The sequence below is a fragment of the Macaca mulatta genome, chromosome 10, assembly GCF_049350105.2.
Source record: "Macaca mulatta isolate MMU2019108-1 chromosome 10, T2T-MMU8v2.0, whole genome shotgun sequence".
NCBI classification, from domain to species: Eukaryota; Metazoa; Chordata; class Mammalia; order Primates; family Cercopithecidae; genus Macaca; species Macaca mulatta.
In genome coordinates this window covers 82,398,216-82,411,687 of record NC_133415.1, presented here as the reverse complement: position 1 = coordinate 82,411,687, position 13,472 = coordinate 82,398,216, and the positions used below count along the sequence as shown (strand labels likewise).

The following is a 13,472-nucleotide window of genomic DNA, read 5'->3' as shown; positions in this document are numbered from 1 at the left end:
TTCAAGGATTTATGATGCAGTGCAACAACCCTGGTCAATGGCTAGGGGGTGTGCAGGTACCACCACATAATGAGTGTGGGTCATGTGTCCAGCCTTATAATCACAAAGTCATTATTAGCACCAGGGTCATGGTGTAGGCCTGGCCTCAGGGGAATCACTATAACTAGAGCGAGTCTCATCCCAGTAAGTGTCTACACAGACATTTATGGAAAAGGAGCTCTGAATCTTGTCTCATGCAAGGATGGGAGAGAAGAAAGTCCTTCCAAATGGAAATCTATAGGAACAGGTGAGATGGGCTGAGAGGGTGAGAAGACATCATGTAGAAATACACCTGTGTAGAGCAGGCTGCACTCACCTGTGAGTCCCAGTAGCATAGAATGAGGCAGGGGTTGTCCAGGTGGGCTGGGAGACAAGGATGGACATTGCTTGCTGTCTTCAAATGTCTGCATGGAGACGCCCTGTCCTCTGTGATCTGGACCTTGCCTGTCATGATGTCCGAGGAGGGAAGTTGCTGTGGGAGCTAACGGCCGTGAGACTGGTGCAGTCCATTGTGAAAGAGGAAGCAGACATGGTTGCCACTGCAGGGAAGTTGCTGATGTTTGTGTCTGCAGTTCCCAGGCCTGCAGAGCTCAAGCCAATACTGGAGAAAGGTTGACTAACCTAAAGCCTGTTCTCTGTCCCAGAGGCAGTCTTCTCATGCCAGGTGTCCCGTGGCCCCTCCTCATTTGACAGCCCTGATCCAGAAAGCTCTGCACCTAAGAACTGAGTTTGGATCTTCCGAGATTGATTCTAGGTGCGGGAAGATTGAGGCTCTGTTGCTGTAGCTGCTTTTTGGAATGGAACCCAAACTCCTGGATGACCCCTGCACAAGGTCCCTCAAGCCAACAAGTAACAAGCTGAGCAAATCACAAACAACAATTCTTTTAAAATCTAGCAGTGAAATGAGGTCACAGGGCAAACCACTGTCCCCCAGGTTGGAAATTAGACAGGAGGATATAAAAAATCACAACCTCCTAAATCCAAAACCTCCATAGAAACCAGTGCTGGGGTAGGAAAGCCTACTGTGATTGAAGAATTGCTAGAGCTTGGTGTGGATCAGTCTGAGTTACAAACTCCAGGAGGACCCAATCACAGGCAGTCCCACACTTCTGTGAGTTTTACCTCCTGGAGCTTGATTAGGGCCTCTGAGTGAATATGAGAGAAACACTCACCTGTGTTTCCAGGGAGGAACAAGGAAGCATTTTGAAATACACCAGAGTGTTCTTCATTCTTACCATGCCCAGCTCCCAGGAGAAACTATTTTACCAGAGCCTAACCTGCTGGGGTTTCGTCAAAGCCTAACATGGGGAAGGGAAGGACCCAACTCCAGTCTCCTGGAGCCATCCTGGGGGCACAGGTTAACAAGACTGTGACCTCTTCTGCCAGTGATGAGTCCACATAACATTTTAGGGAAACAAATAATTGAAAGAGAGATTTGACAACAAAGATGAAAATGCAGTGAAGAAATGAGAAGTGAAAATGCTAGGAGTGAAGGTCAAATTGAATGTGAGTGGAGTTATAGAAGTATAAATAGCTGACAATGGCATTGTAGACCCTGTTACTGTTCAAGAGACTTCAGATGGGCACCAGGGGGACTTAGAAAAGGCAAACTTACCATAAATGAAACAGGAGTGGTGACAAACAAAGTGTTGGTGTCCCAGAGAATGAGACGCCAGCAACAATCTTCACATAGAAGGAACTTTTGCAGAGATTTCACCACATTAAAAGTACAAAGGGAAAGAGCTGGCAAGATGGTTGAATAGGAACAGCACCAGTCTGCAGCTCCCAGTGAGACTAACACAGAAGGTGGGTGATTTCTGCATTTCCAACTGAGGTACCCAGCTCATCTCATTGGGACGGATTAGGCAGTGGGTGCAGCCGACAGTGGGTGCAGCCTACGGAGGGTGAGCAGAATCAGGGTGGTGTGTCACCTCACCTGCAAAGCACAAGGGGTTGGGGAACTCCCTCCCCTAGCCAAGGGAAGCTGCCAGAGACTATGCCATGAGGGTGCTATCTGGCCCAGATACTATGCTTTTCCCATGGTTTTCACAACCTGCAGACCAGGAGATTCCCTCGGGTGCCTAGACCACCAGGGCCCTGGATTTCAAGCACAAAACTGGGCAGCTGCTTGGGCAGACACCTAGCTAGCTCCAGGTTTTTTTTGTACCCCAGTGGCACCTGGAATGCCAGTGAGACAGAACTATTCACTCCCCTGGAAAGGGGGCTGAAGCCAGGGAGCCAAGTGGTTTAGCTCAGTGGATCCCCCCTCATGGAGCCCAGCAAGCAAAGATCCACTAGCTTGAAATTCTTGTTGCCAGCACAGCAGTCTAAGGTTGACCTGGAACACTCGAGCTTGGTTGGGGGAGGGGTGTCTGCCATTACTGAGGCTTGAGTAGGTGGCCACTGGGATGTTCGAACTGGGCAGAACCCACCACAGCGCAGCAAAGCCACAGTAGCCAGACTGCCTCTCTAGATTCCTCCTCTCTGGGCAGGGGATCTCTGAAAGAAAGGCAGCAGCCTGTTAGGGGTTTATAGATAAAACTCCTATTTCCCTGAGAGAGAGCACTTGAAGGAAGGGGTGGCTGTGGTCACAGCTTCAGGAGACTTAAACTTTCCTGCCCACCAGCTCTGAAGAGACCAGCGAATCTCCCAGCACAGCACTGCTCTGCTAAGGGACTGATTGCCTCCTGAAGTGGGTCTTTGACCCCCATGCCTCCTGATTGGGAGATACCTCCCAGCAGCAGTCGACAGATACCTCATACAGAGAGCCCCAGTTGACATTGGCAGGTGCCCCTCTGGAATGTAGCTTCCAGAGGAAGAAGCAGGCAGCAATCTTTGCTGTTCTGCAGCCTCTGCTGATGATACCCAGGCAAAGAGTCTGGAGTGGACCTCCAGGAAATTCCAGCAGACCTGCAGAAGAGGGCCCTGACTGTTAGAAGGGAAAATAACAAACAGAAAGCAATAATATAAACATCAACAAAAAGAATGGCCAAGCAGAAACCCCATCCAAAGGTCACCAACATCAAAGATCAAAAGTAGATGAATCCATGAAGATGAGGAAAAACCAGCACAAAAATGCTGAAAATTCCAAAAACCAGAATGCCCTTTCTCCTCCAAAATATCACAGCTCCTGCCAACAAGAAAACAAAACTGGACAGAGAATGAGTTTGATGAATTGACAGAAGTAGGCTTCAGAAGGTGAACAATAATAAACTTCTTTGAGCTAAAGGAGAATGTTCTCTAACCCAATGCAAATAATAACCTTAATAAAAGGTTACAGAAACTGCTAACTAGAATAATCAGTTTAGAGAAGAATATAAATGACCTGATGGAGCTGGAAAACACAGCACAAGAACTTCATGAAGCATACACGAGTACCAATAGCTGAATTGATCAAGTGGAAGAAAGGATATCAGAGATTGAAGATCAACTTAATGAAATAAAGCATAAAGACAATATTAGAGAAAAAAGAATGAAAAGGAACGAACAAAGCCTCCAAGAAATATGGGACTATGTGAAAAGACCAAACCTACACCATTTGATTGGTTAACTGAAAGTGACGGGGAGAATGGAACCAAGTTAGAAAACACACTTCAGGATATTATCCAGGAGAACTTCCCCACCCTAGCAAGACAGGCCAAAATTCAAACTCAGGAAATACAGAGAACACCACAAAGATACTCCTTGAGAAGAGCAAGACACATAATCGTCAGATTCACGAAGGTTGAAATGAAGGAAAAAATGTTAAGGGCAGCCAGAGAGAAAGGTCAGGTTACTCACAAAGGGAAGCCCATCAGACTAACAGCAGATCTCTCTGCAGGAACCCTACAAGCTAGAAGAGAGTGGGGGCCAATATTCAACATTCTTAAAGAAAAAAATTTTCAACCCAGAATTTCATATCCAGCCAAACTAAGCTTCACAAGCAAAGGAGAAATAAAATCATTTACAGACAAGCAAATGCTGAGGGATTTTTGTCACTATCAGGCCTGCCTTACGAGAGCCCCTAAAGGAAGCACTAAATATGGAAAGGAAAAACCAGTACCAGCCACTGCAAAAAATGTAAAGACCATAGACATTATGAAGAAACTGCATCAACTAATGTGCAAAATAACCAGCTAGCATCATAATGACAGGATCAAATCACACATAACAATATTAACCTTAAATGTAAATGGGCTAAATTCTCTAATTAAAAGACACAGACTGGCAAACTGGATAAAGAGTCAAGACCCATTGGTGTGCTGTATTCAGGAAACCCATCTCACATGGAAAGACACACATAGGCTCAAAATAAAGGGATGGAGTAAGATTTACCAAGCAAATGGAAAGAAAAAAAAGCAGGGGTTGCAACCCTAGTCTCTGATAAAACAGACTTTAAACCAACAAAGATCAAAAAAGACAAAGGAGGACATTACAAAATGGTAAAGGGATCAATGCAAAAAAGAGCTAACTATCCTAAATATATATGCACCCAATACAGGAGCACCCAGATTCATAAAACAAATTCTTACAGACCTACAAAGAAACTTAGAAACTTACACTCCCACACAATAATAGTGGGAGACTTTAACACCCCACTGTCAATATTATATCAATGAGACAGAAAATTAACAAGGATATTCAAGACTTGAACTCAGCTCTGGACCAAGCAGACCTAATAGGCATCTACAGAACTCTCCACCCTAAATCAACAGAATATGCATTCTTCTTAGCACCACATAGCAGTTATTCTAAAACTGACCACATAATTGGAAGTAAAACACTCCTCAGCAAATGCAAAAGAATGGAAATCATACCAAAGAGTCTCTCAGATCACAGTGCAATCAAATTGGAACTCAGGATTAAGAAACTCACTCAAAACTGCACGACTCCATGGAAACTGAACAACCTGCTCCTGAATGACTACTGAATAAATAGCAAAATTAAGGCAGAAATAAATAAGTTCTTTGAAACTAATGAGAACAAAGACACAACGTACCAGAATCTCTGGGACACAGCTAAAGCAGTGTTTAGAGGGAAATTTATACCACTACATGCCCACATGAGAAAGCAGGAAAGATCTAAAATTGACAACCTAACATCACATTTAAAAGAATTAGGGAAGCAAGAGCAAACACATGCAAAAGCTAGCAGAAGACAAGAAATGACTGAGGTCAGAGCAGAACTGAAGGACACAGAGACATGAAAAACCCTTTAAAAAATCAATGAATCAGGAGCAGGTTTTTTGAAAAGATTAACAAAATAGACCACTAGCCAGACTAATAAATAAGAAAAGAGAATAATCAAAGAGACACAATAAAAAATGATAAGAGGATATTACTATTGATCCCACAGGAATACAAACTACCATCAGATAATACTATAAACAACTCTACACAAATAAACTAGAAAATCTAGAAGAAATGGATAATTTCCTGGACACACACACCCTCTGAAGACTAAATCAAGAAGTTGAATCCCTGAATATACCAATAACGAATTTTGGAATTGAGGTAGTAATTGATAGACTACCAATCAAAAAAAGCCCAGGACCGAACGGATTCACAGCCAAATTCTATCAGAGGTACAAAGAGGAGCTGGTACCATTCCTTCTGAAACTATTCCAAATACTACAAAAAGAGGGACACCTCCCTGACTCATTTTATGAGGCCAGCATCATCCTGATACCAAAGCCTGGCAGAGATGCAACAAAGAAAGAAAATTTCAGGCTAATATCCTTGATGAATATTGATACAAAAATCCTCAGTAAAATACTGGCGTACTGAATCCAGCCTCACATCAAAAAGCTTATCCACTACAATCAAGTCAGCTTCATCCCTGGGATGCAAGCCTGGTTCAACATTCACAAATCATAAAAGTAATCTATCACATAAACAGATCCAATGACAGAAACCACATGATTATCTCAATAGATGCAGAAAAGGCCTTTGATAAAATTCAACACCACTTCATGCTAAAAACACTCAATAAACTAGGTATTGATGGAACATATCTCGAAATAATAAGAGCTATTTATGACAAACCCACAGCCAATATCATACTGAATGGACAAAAGCTGAAAGCATTCCCTTTGAAAACCAGCACAAGACAAGGATGCCCTCTCTCACTACTCTTGTTCAACATAGTATTGGAAGTTCTGGCCAGAGCAATCAGGCAAGAGAAAGAAATAAAGGGTATTCAAACAGGAAGAGAGGAAGTCAAATTGTCTCTGTTTGCAGATGACATGATTGTATATTTAGAAAACCCCATAGTCTCAGCCCAAAACTTCCTTAAGCTGATAAACAACTTCAGCAAAGTCTCCAGATACAAAATCAAAGTGCAAAAATCACAAGCATTCCTATACACCAATAATAGACAAACAGAGAGTCAAATCATGAGTGAAATCCCATTCACGATTGCTACAAAGAGAATAAAATACCTAGGAATACAATTTACAAGGGATGTAAAGGACCTCTTTAAGGAGAATTACAAACCACTGCTCAAGGAATTAAGAGAGGGCACAAACAAATGGAAAAACATTCCATGCTCATGGATAAAAAGAATCAATATCATGAAAATGGCCATACTGCCCAAAGTAATTTATAGATTCAATGCTATTCCCAGTAAGCTACCATTGACTTTCTTCACAGAATTAGAAAAAACTAGTTTAAATTTCACATGGAACCAAAAAAGAGCCTGTATAGCCAAGACAATCCTAAGCAAAAAGGACAAAACTGGAGGCATCACTCTACCTGACTTCAAACCATACCACAAGGCTACAGTAACCAAAAGAGCATTGTACTGGTACCAAAATAGATATAGACCAATGGAACACAATAGAGGCCTCAGAAATAACACCATGCATCTACAACCATCTGGTCTTTGACAAACCTAACAAAAACAAGCAATAGGGAAAGGATTCCCTATTTAATAAATGATGGTGTGAAAACTGGCTAGCTATATATAGAAAGCTGAAATTGTTCCCCTTTCTTACACCTTATACAAAAATTAACTCAGGATGGATTAAAGCTTTAAACATAAGACCTATAACGATAAAAACCCTAGAAGAAAACCTAGGCAATACCATTCAGGACATAGGCATGGGCAAAGACTTCAAACTAAAACACCAAAAGCAATTGCAACAAAAGTCAAAATTGATAAATGGAATCTAATTAAACTAAAGCGCTTATGCACAGCAAAAGGAACTATCATCAGAGTGAACAGGGAACCTACAGAATAGGAGAAAATTTTTGCAATCTACCACCTGACAAAGGGCTAATATCCAGAATCTACAAGGAACTTAAACAAATGTAAAAGAAAAAAACAACCCCATCAAAAAGTGGGTGAAAAATATGAACAGACACTTCTCAGAAGAAGACATTTATGCAGCCAACAAACATATGAAGAAAAGCTCATCATCACTGGTCATTAGAGAAATGCAAATGAAACCACAATAAGATACCATCTCACACCAGTTAGAATGGCGATCATTAAAAAGCCAAGAAACAACAGATGCTGGAGAGGATATGGAGAAATAGAAAAGCCTTTACACTGTTGTTGGGAATGTAAATTAGTTCAACCATTGTGGAAGATAGTGTGGCAATTCCTCAAGGATCTAGAACCAGAAATACCATTTGACCCAGCAATCCCATTACTGGGTATATACCCAAAAGATTATAAATCGTTCTACTACAAAGACACATGCACATGTATGTTTATTGCAGCACTATTCACAATAGTAAAGACTTGGAACCAACCCAAATACCCATCAATGATAGACTGGATAAAGATAATGTGGCACATATACACAATGGAATACTATGCAGCCATAAGAAAGAATGAGTTCATGTCCTTTGCAGGGACATGGATGAAGCTGGAAACCATCATTCTCAGAAAACTAACTGTTCAAAAACCAAACATCACATGTTTTCATTCATAAGTGAGAGTTGAACAATGAGAACAAATGGACACAGGGAGGGGAACATCACATACCGGGGCCTGTCGGGGGCTGGGGGGCTAGGGGAGGGATAACATTAAGAGAAATACCTAATGTAGATGATGGGTTGATGGGTGCAGTAAACCACCATGGCATATGTATACCTATGTAACAAACCTGCATGTTCTGCACAAGTATACTAGAACTTAAAGTATAATTTAAAACGAAAACAAAAACAAAAAACAAAGAAAGTGCAAAGGATAAGGTGTTGGAAACAAATTCAAAATTAGGAAGATGATGAAACACCAAAGTAGAAACAATTCTTGCTCCGTATCAGAAATGTACAAGAAGGCGGCAAGTACTGATCCAACTACTCTTGATACATTTTTACAAATCAAAAAGCACTTGAACTCTCAATGTTTCTAATGCTTTGAATTACAGTGCAGTAATAAATATTTATTTCATTATATTTTCATTGCCTCCTACATTTGTAACTTTGTTTCTAATATTTTGACAAAAAATTGTAAAAGTCACAGAATGATCCTTGTTTTTCCAATTGGATATGGAGATTGCTTTCCCAGGTTTCAGGGTGCACAGTCATTTTTAGAATCCTGCATTGCCATGAAAAATGAGAACTGCCTGTATTCAGAATAATACAGATGGTAATAGGTGCTAAGGAAAAATTCATCATGTTAAGATAAATTAGAACGTCAGGGTAGGGAAGGAAATTGATATTTTATACAGAATGTTTTACATTACTTGACATTAGGCAGAAAGAGTTGAAGGAGGGATGAAGGGAGCCATGTAGCTGTGTTGGAGAAGAGGCAGAGCAGTTTATGCCTAGGCTTTTCCAAAGAATCACTGTGGCTGAAAACTGAAAGCCAGTAGAGGGAGTAGGAGTGCTACCAGAAGAGATAATGCTGGCTGGGACAGGGAGGGGTGGTGGAGGTGAGAAATGTGCAAATTAGGCATGTAACTCGGTGTTGTGCTGGGGCAGCCGAGAGAACCAATTGTTAATTTTCAGGAATTTTGCAATCTGGTTGTTCAACTGTTGATAGCTTGAAACTGTCTATGTGGGAAGTTATTACGCTGCAGAGATTGGCAAGCACTACAAATCAGCTTTTTGTTTTTCCCTTTCAGAAAGTCCATTGTTAAACGTTTACTGTCTCACGTAAGTGGACATAAGCATTTCAAAGGCAGAATTGAATACAGGGCTTTAAAAAAGAGAGAATGAGAAATCAAGAAGGACTCCAGGATGTTGGACTGTGGCGGTGTATCTACGTGTTTCTACCCTGAGCAGCAGGGCTGGGAAGGCTGCAGGATGCTAGGAGAACAAGTGTCCCATCACAGAGAAAGCAGGGAGAGCTTCTTTCTTTCTTGGTGTGAGACAAAGAGGAAGGAGAATCATTTTTTCTTAAAATTGGGATGGGGGTTCGTTTGTATTCAGGAAGCAATAGTGAACCTGAACAAGGCTGGGAAGTTGGGGTAGGCAGGAATCCAGAAGGCAGAATAACTCTTGAGAGGCTAGAGAGAGTCTGTGGTTTATGGTCAGTCCCAAGGCGATGGATGCGAGGAGTCCTAATGTGATTAGATATGGTGTGTTTCTCATATTCCAGGGAGGTGTCATGAGTCACTCTCAGAGCCCCATCCTACGGTCCCTGCTCAGCACCATGAATGGAAGACCCTGCTCCGGAGCATCAAGGACTCTGCAAAGGAACAACAGGAGCCTGCCGGCAGGCAGATATCCTGGGAGGACAGGCATTTGGAGCTGAGTCTGGGGAAGCTTCTCGCCAGCTACTTCTCTCAGGCTGACCCCTTCAAGGAAGGAAGGAGGCAGTACGGACTGAGGGTCCCTCATGGCAGAGGAGGAGGGAAAGAGCTGTGGGAAACACGTCTACATTTAGTCATCTGCTCATCATTCAGGAAATGATTCCTGAGAGCCTGCTATGTCCTTAGTGCTGGTCTTCCTCCTGTGTTGCCTATCGTGGGTGGACAGGCAGCCCTGAGATAGAATTTCACCTGCTCAGCCCTCCTCGCAAGCCCTGACACCCTTTCCCTCATCCCTCCCACTCAGGCACTGAGAGCCTGAGAGCACTAAGAGCAGCCCACTTGAGGCATCTCAACATTACTCTACAGTGGGGATTCCTTAGACCTCATGGAGTACAGCATCAAATAATCAAGAGATGGCCTGCAAGGGACCACCCACAGAGTTGGCCCTCATTCAGCCCCTTCTCCCTACCTCCTCCATGGGCCCCTAGGGTGCTATGGACATCTTTGAACACCATTGCTGTAGCCCACCTCCTGCAGCACCCACACACTTCCTGGGGTTGGGATTCTTCTAGAGGATTCCCTGAGACTTCTGAGGGTGCTGAGGAAGCCCCATCACCTTCTCCAAACTCCACTGAACCTGAGGCTGTGTGGTATGTGGGCTGGGTCCTCCTGCTGGCCTGACCTTCTGGAGCAGCCCTTGGCCCACCCTCCCTCCTCTACACTTACAATCAGGCCTTCTGCTTCCAGTGGACGTAGGCGGCAGAGACACCAATCAGCAGCAGCACCTTGGAGCCCAGGAGGAGACCTAGGAGGAGTGGGGCAGTAGGAGCTGGCACCAGGCCTGGAAATCAGGAGACAGGAGGAGCCATGACACCATCCCAGGGGCCTCAGCTGAGGCTATCTGGGCTGGTCAGTTCTCCAAATCAAGAGTTCAGAATGAGAAGGTTGGAGCAATTCTCTACACTTTAACAAGTGCAGTTTGGTGTTGCAGAGACAGGGGCTATCAATCAGGCTTGTGGAATTCAAACCCTGGCTCCCAGACCTGTTCACCACCCAGGTCCCCTCTCTGAGCCTCAATATCTTTATCTCTAAAAGGGACAGCAAATGGGTCCTACTTCATAGCACTGGTTAAAAGGAGAAAATGCCAGGATGACAGTACAGTATCTGACACAACTGCTGCTCCTTGGCCCCCTCCCACCTCCCTCCTCTTTCATCCAAGTGGTCATTTAGGCCAATAGCATGGCAAAGAGGAGTGAGACCTCTACTATGAGTTAGCAGATCTGAGTTAAATCTGAGTCACTTGCTAGCTGTCATTGTTCTAGGTATGAGATGCACCACCTGGGAATTTCAATGTCTTTGTCTGTAATATTTGCAAATTAGGATAAAGCCACGTTCCCACCCATGTTCAAGGGTTCTGGGGAGCCTTGATTGCTATATCACGTAGGAGGGAAATTAGACAACATCCATATAAATTAAAACACATACACCCTCTGACTTAGCAATGCCACTTCCAGTGGGCATCTTCCCCCAGAGAAGGATAACATATGTGCAGGGTCATCCACAGCAGAATTATTTCAAAAGCTCAAAGTTGGGAACCACTTACATATCCATCAACAGAAGACTACAAAATAGCACTTAATATTTCCATAAATTGACATATTCTGCAGCTGGTAAACAATGGAGCAGGTCTCTATGTCCTTATATGGAATCTCAATAAGAAATTATATGGCTTGCATTTGGGAGAGGTTTTCCAATCACCAACAGAGCACAGAGAATGAATGAGAGAGGCATTCTAAACCTTTGAATAACTATGAAAAGGAGAAATACTGGCTTCCTATTCAGTTCTGTTCAAAGAGCTTTCATGTAGCACCTACTATGCACCAGACTCTTCTATGGAGAGAGTGTCTAATGCCAGGACGGAACGAAGCCTGCCTGGAATAGGATCTGGGCTCTTGCCCCAACCCTAGCTGGCCCTGTGACCTTGGGCAAGGCCCCTGTCATTTCTTGGCTTCAGTCTCCCATCTGTAAAAGGGCATTGGGCTAAATGGTCTAAGGTCCTTCTTGCACTGACATTCCAAGATCCAGGAGCTAAACTGAGGATCCAGGGCCTCTGAAAGAAAACCCAAAATAAGCATTGTTGCTGCCTTAACTGAGGGACCCCTAAGTCATCCTTTTAGGGGACCTCTTCCCTTAGGTGAGCGACATTCTGAGATGGCCCAGCTCTGCTTGAAGCCTTTAGTGACTGTGTGAAGCAGTCCCTGAGTCACACAAGAGTTTCCTGAACAACCCACAACCATCCTGGATAGACCCATAAAGCTCTTGGCATCTCCTTTCACCAGGGCCATCAGATTAAACAGTGAATCTCTGTCCTTCAGGAATCTGCCCAGTGTGATGTTTCCGAAGATTAAATAAAGAAAAACCCAATTTACTCCCTCAGTGCTCTGGATGGATTTATCCTCATTAGAAGGGAACAGAATGTAAGCTTGGTGAGAACAGAGCTTGTGCCTTTTTTTTTTTTTTACAGCTATTTGCTCCACCACGGTGGAGGCTCACATACAGTAGGTTCTTGGTGAATGCTTGTTGCGTAAAGAAGAGTCTCGGCCACGCTGAGGGGGAAAGTGCTCTGTGGACGCAGCAGGCAAGGTCTAGTCTTGTGCCTGGGAAAGTCACTCAAATCGTCAGTTCCCTTATCTATGGAAACATGGCTGGGCCAGATTAGAAGAGGCAAAGGCTGTGGTGCCAGGCAGACTAAGGTTTCAGACTTCCCCATCATTTACCAGCTGTCAAGCCTTGAGTGAATAGCATGATATCTCCAGGCCTCGATATACCTGATGTGTAGAAGAGGGTGGCATCAGATCATGAAAGTGAGCACCCACTGCCACCCTTGATTGTTGCTGACAGAGAGGACAGTGCTATTATTGACTTCTTGTCACAACTTAGGGGACGAAGGAGGCCCACACTGTACTCTCCACGCACAGACATCTGAGTCCCTGGTCCAGACTTAATCTCCACGTTGGCAGGAATTGCTCTTAGGAGCTTCACACAGTAGTAGGTGCCAGTGTCTTCGAGGGTGATGTTACTGATGTGGATGGAATAGTCTGTGCTGTTTCTCTTTCTCTGGTCTGAAATAGTTGTTACCCAGGGAGAGTGGCATCCTTTTGGACTGTAGATTAATTTCTGGCCTGGACCAGCTCCTCTGAACCACTGGACCGGTCCCACAGGGAGCAAGGAGGTCACGGTGCAGTTCAGAGTGGCCGTTTCTCCAGCTGCAACTGACACGAATGCCTCAGGCTAAATCACCTGCAGCTCCTCACCTGCCACTTCTAGAAAGTAACAGAGCCATCATTTATTCATCCTTACGTGACCTTGAATGTTTCCTCAAGTGTTTATCAATGAACTTCAATGACTGGGTGCATACCAGGAGAAGGCCCTAAGCTCAGCACACTGCGTGTATTATCTCATTTAACCCTCACAACAAGTCTGTAACATGAGACTGTATTACAAGTGAGGACGCTGAGACACAGAGAGGTTTAGTTTCATGGAAGAGCATGGGGTTGCTAACCTGAGTGGAGTGGAGCTCCTGAGCCCCCTTTGGAAGTGTCATGCTTTGCCGAATATTTGTGCCTCCACTTTCTGGCCATAAAGAGTATTGCACTTTCTTTTTCCTTTTTTTTTTTTTTTTTTTTTTTTTTTGAGATGGAGCTTAGCTCTTGTTGCCCAGGCTGGAGTACAATGGCATGATCTCGGC

At 43.7% G+C, this 13,472-nt stretch overlaps 1 pseudogene; it reads right to left on the bottom strand.

Annotated features, from left to right (window-relative positions):
• LOC106992436 (signal-regulatory protein beta-1-like) overlaps window positions 1-13,472 on the bottom strand; it is a 59,355-nt pseudogene that overhangs the window by 25,190 nt on the left and 20,693 nt on the right.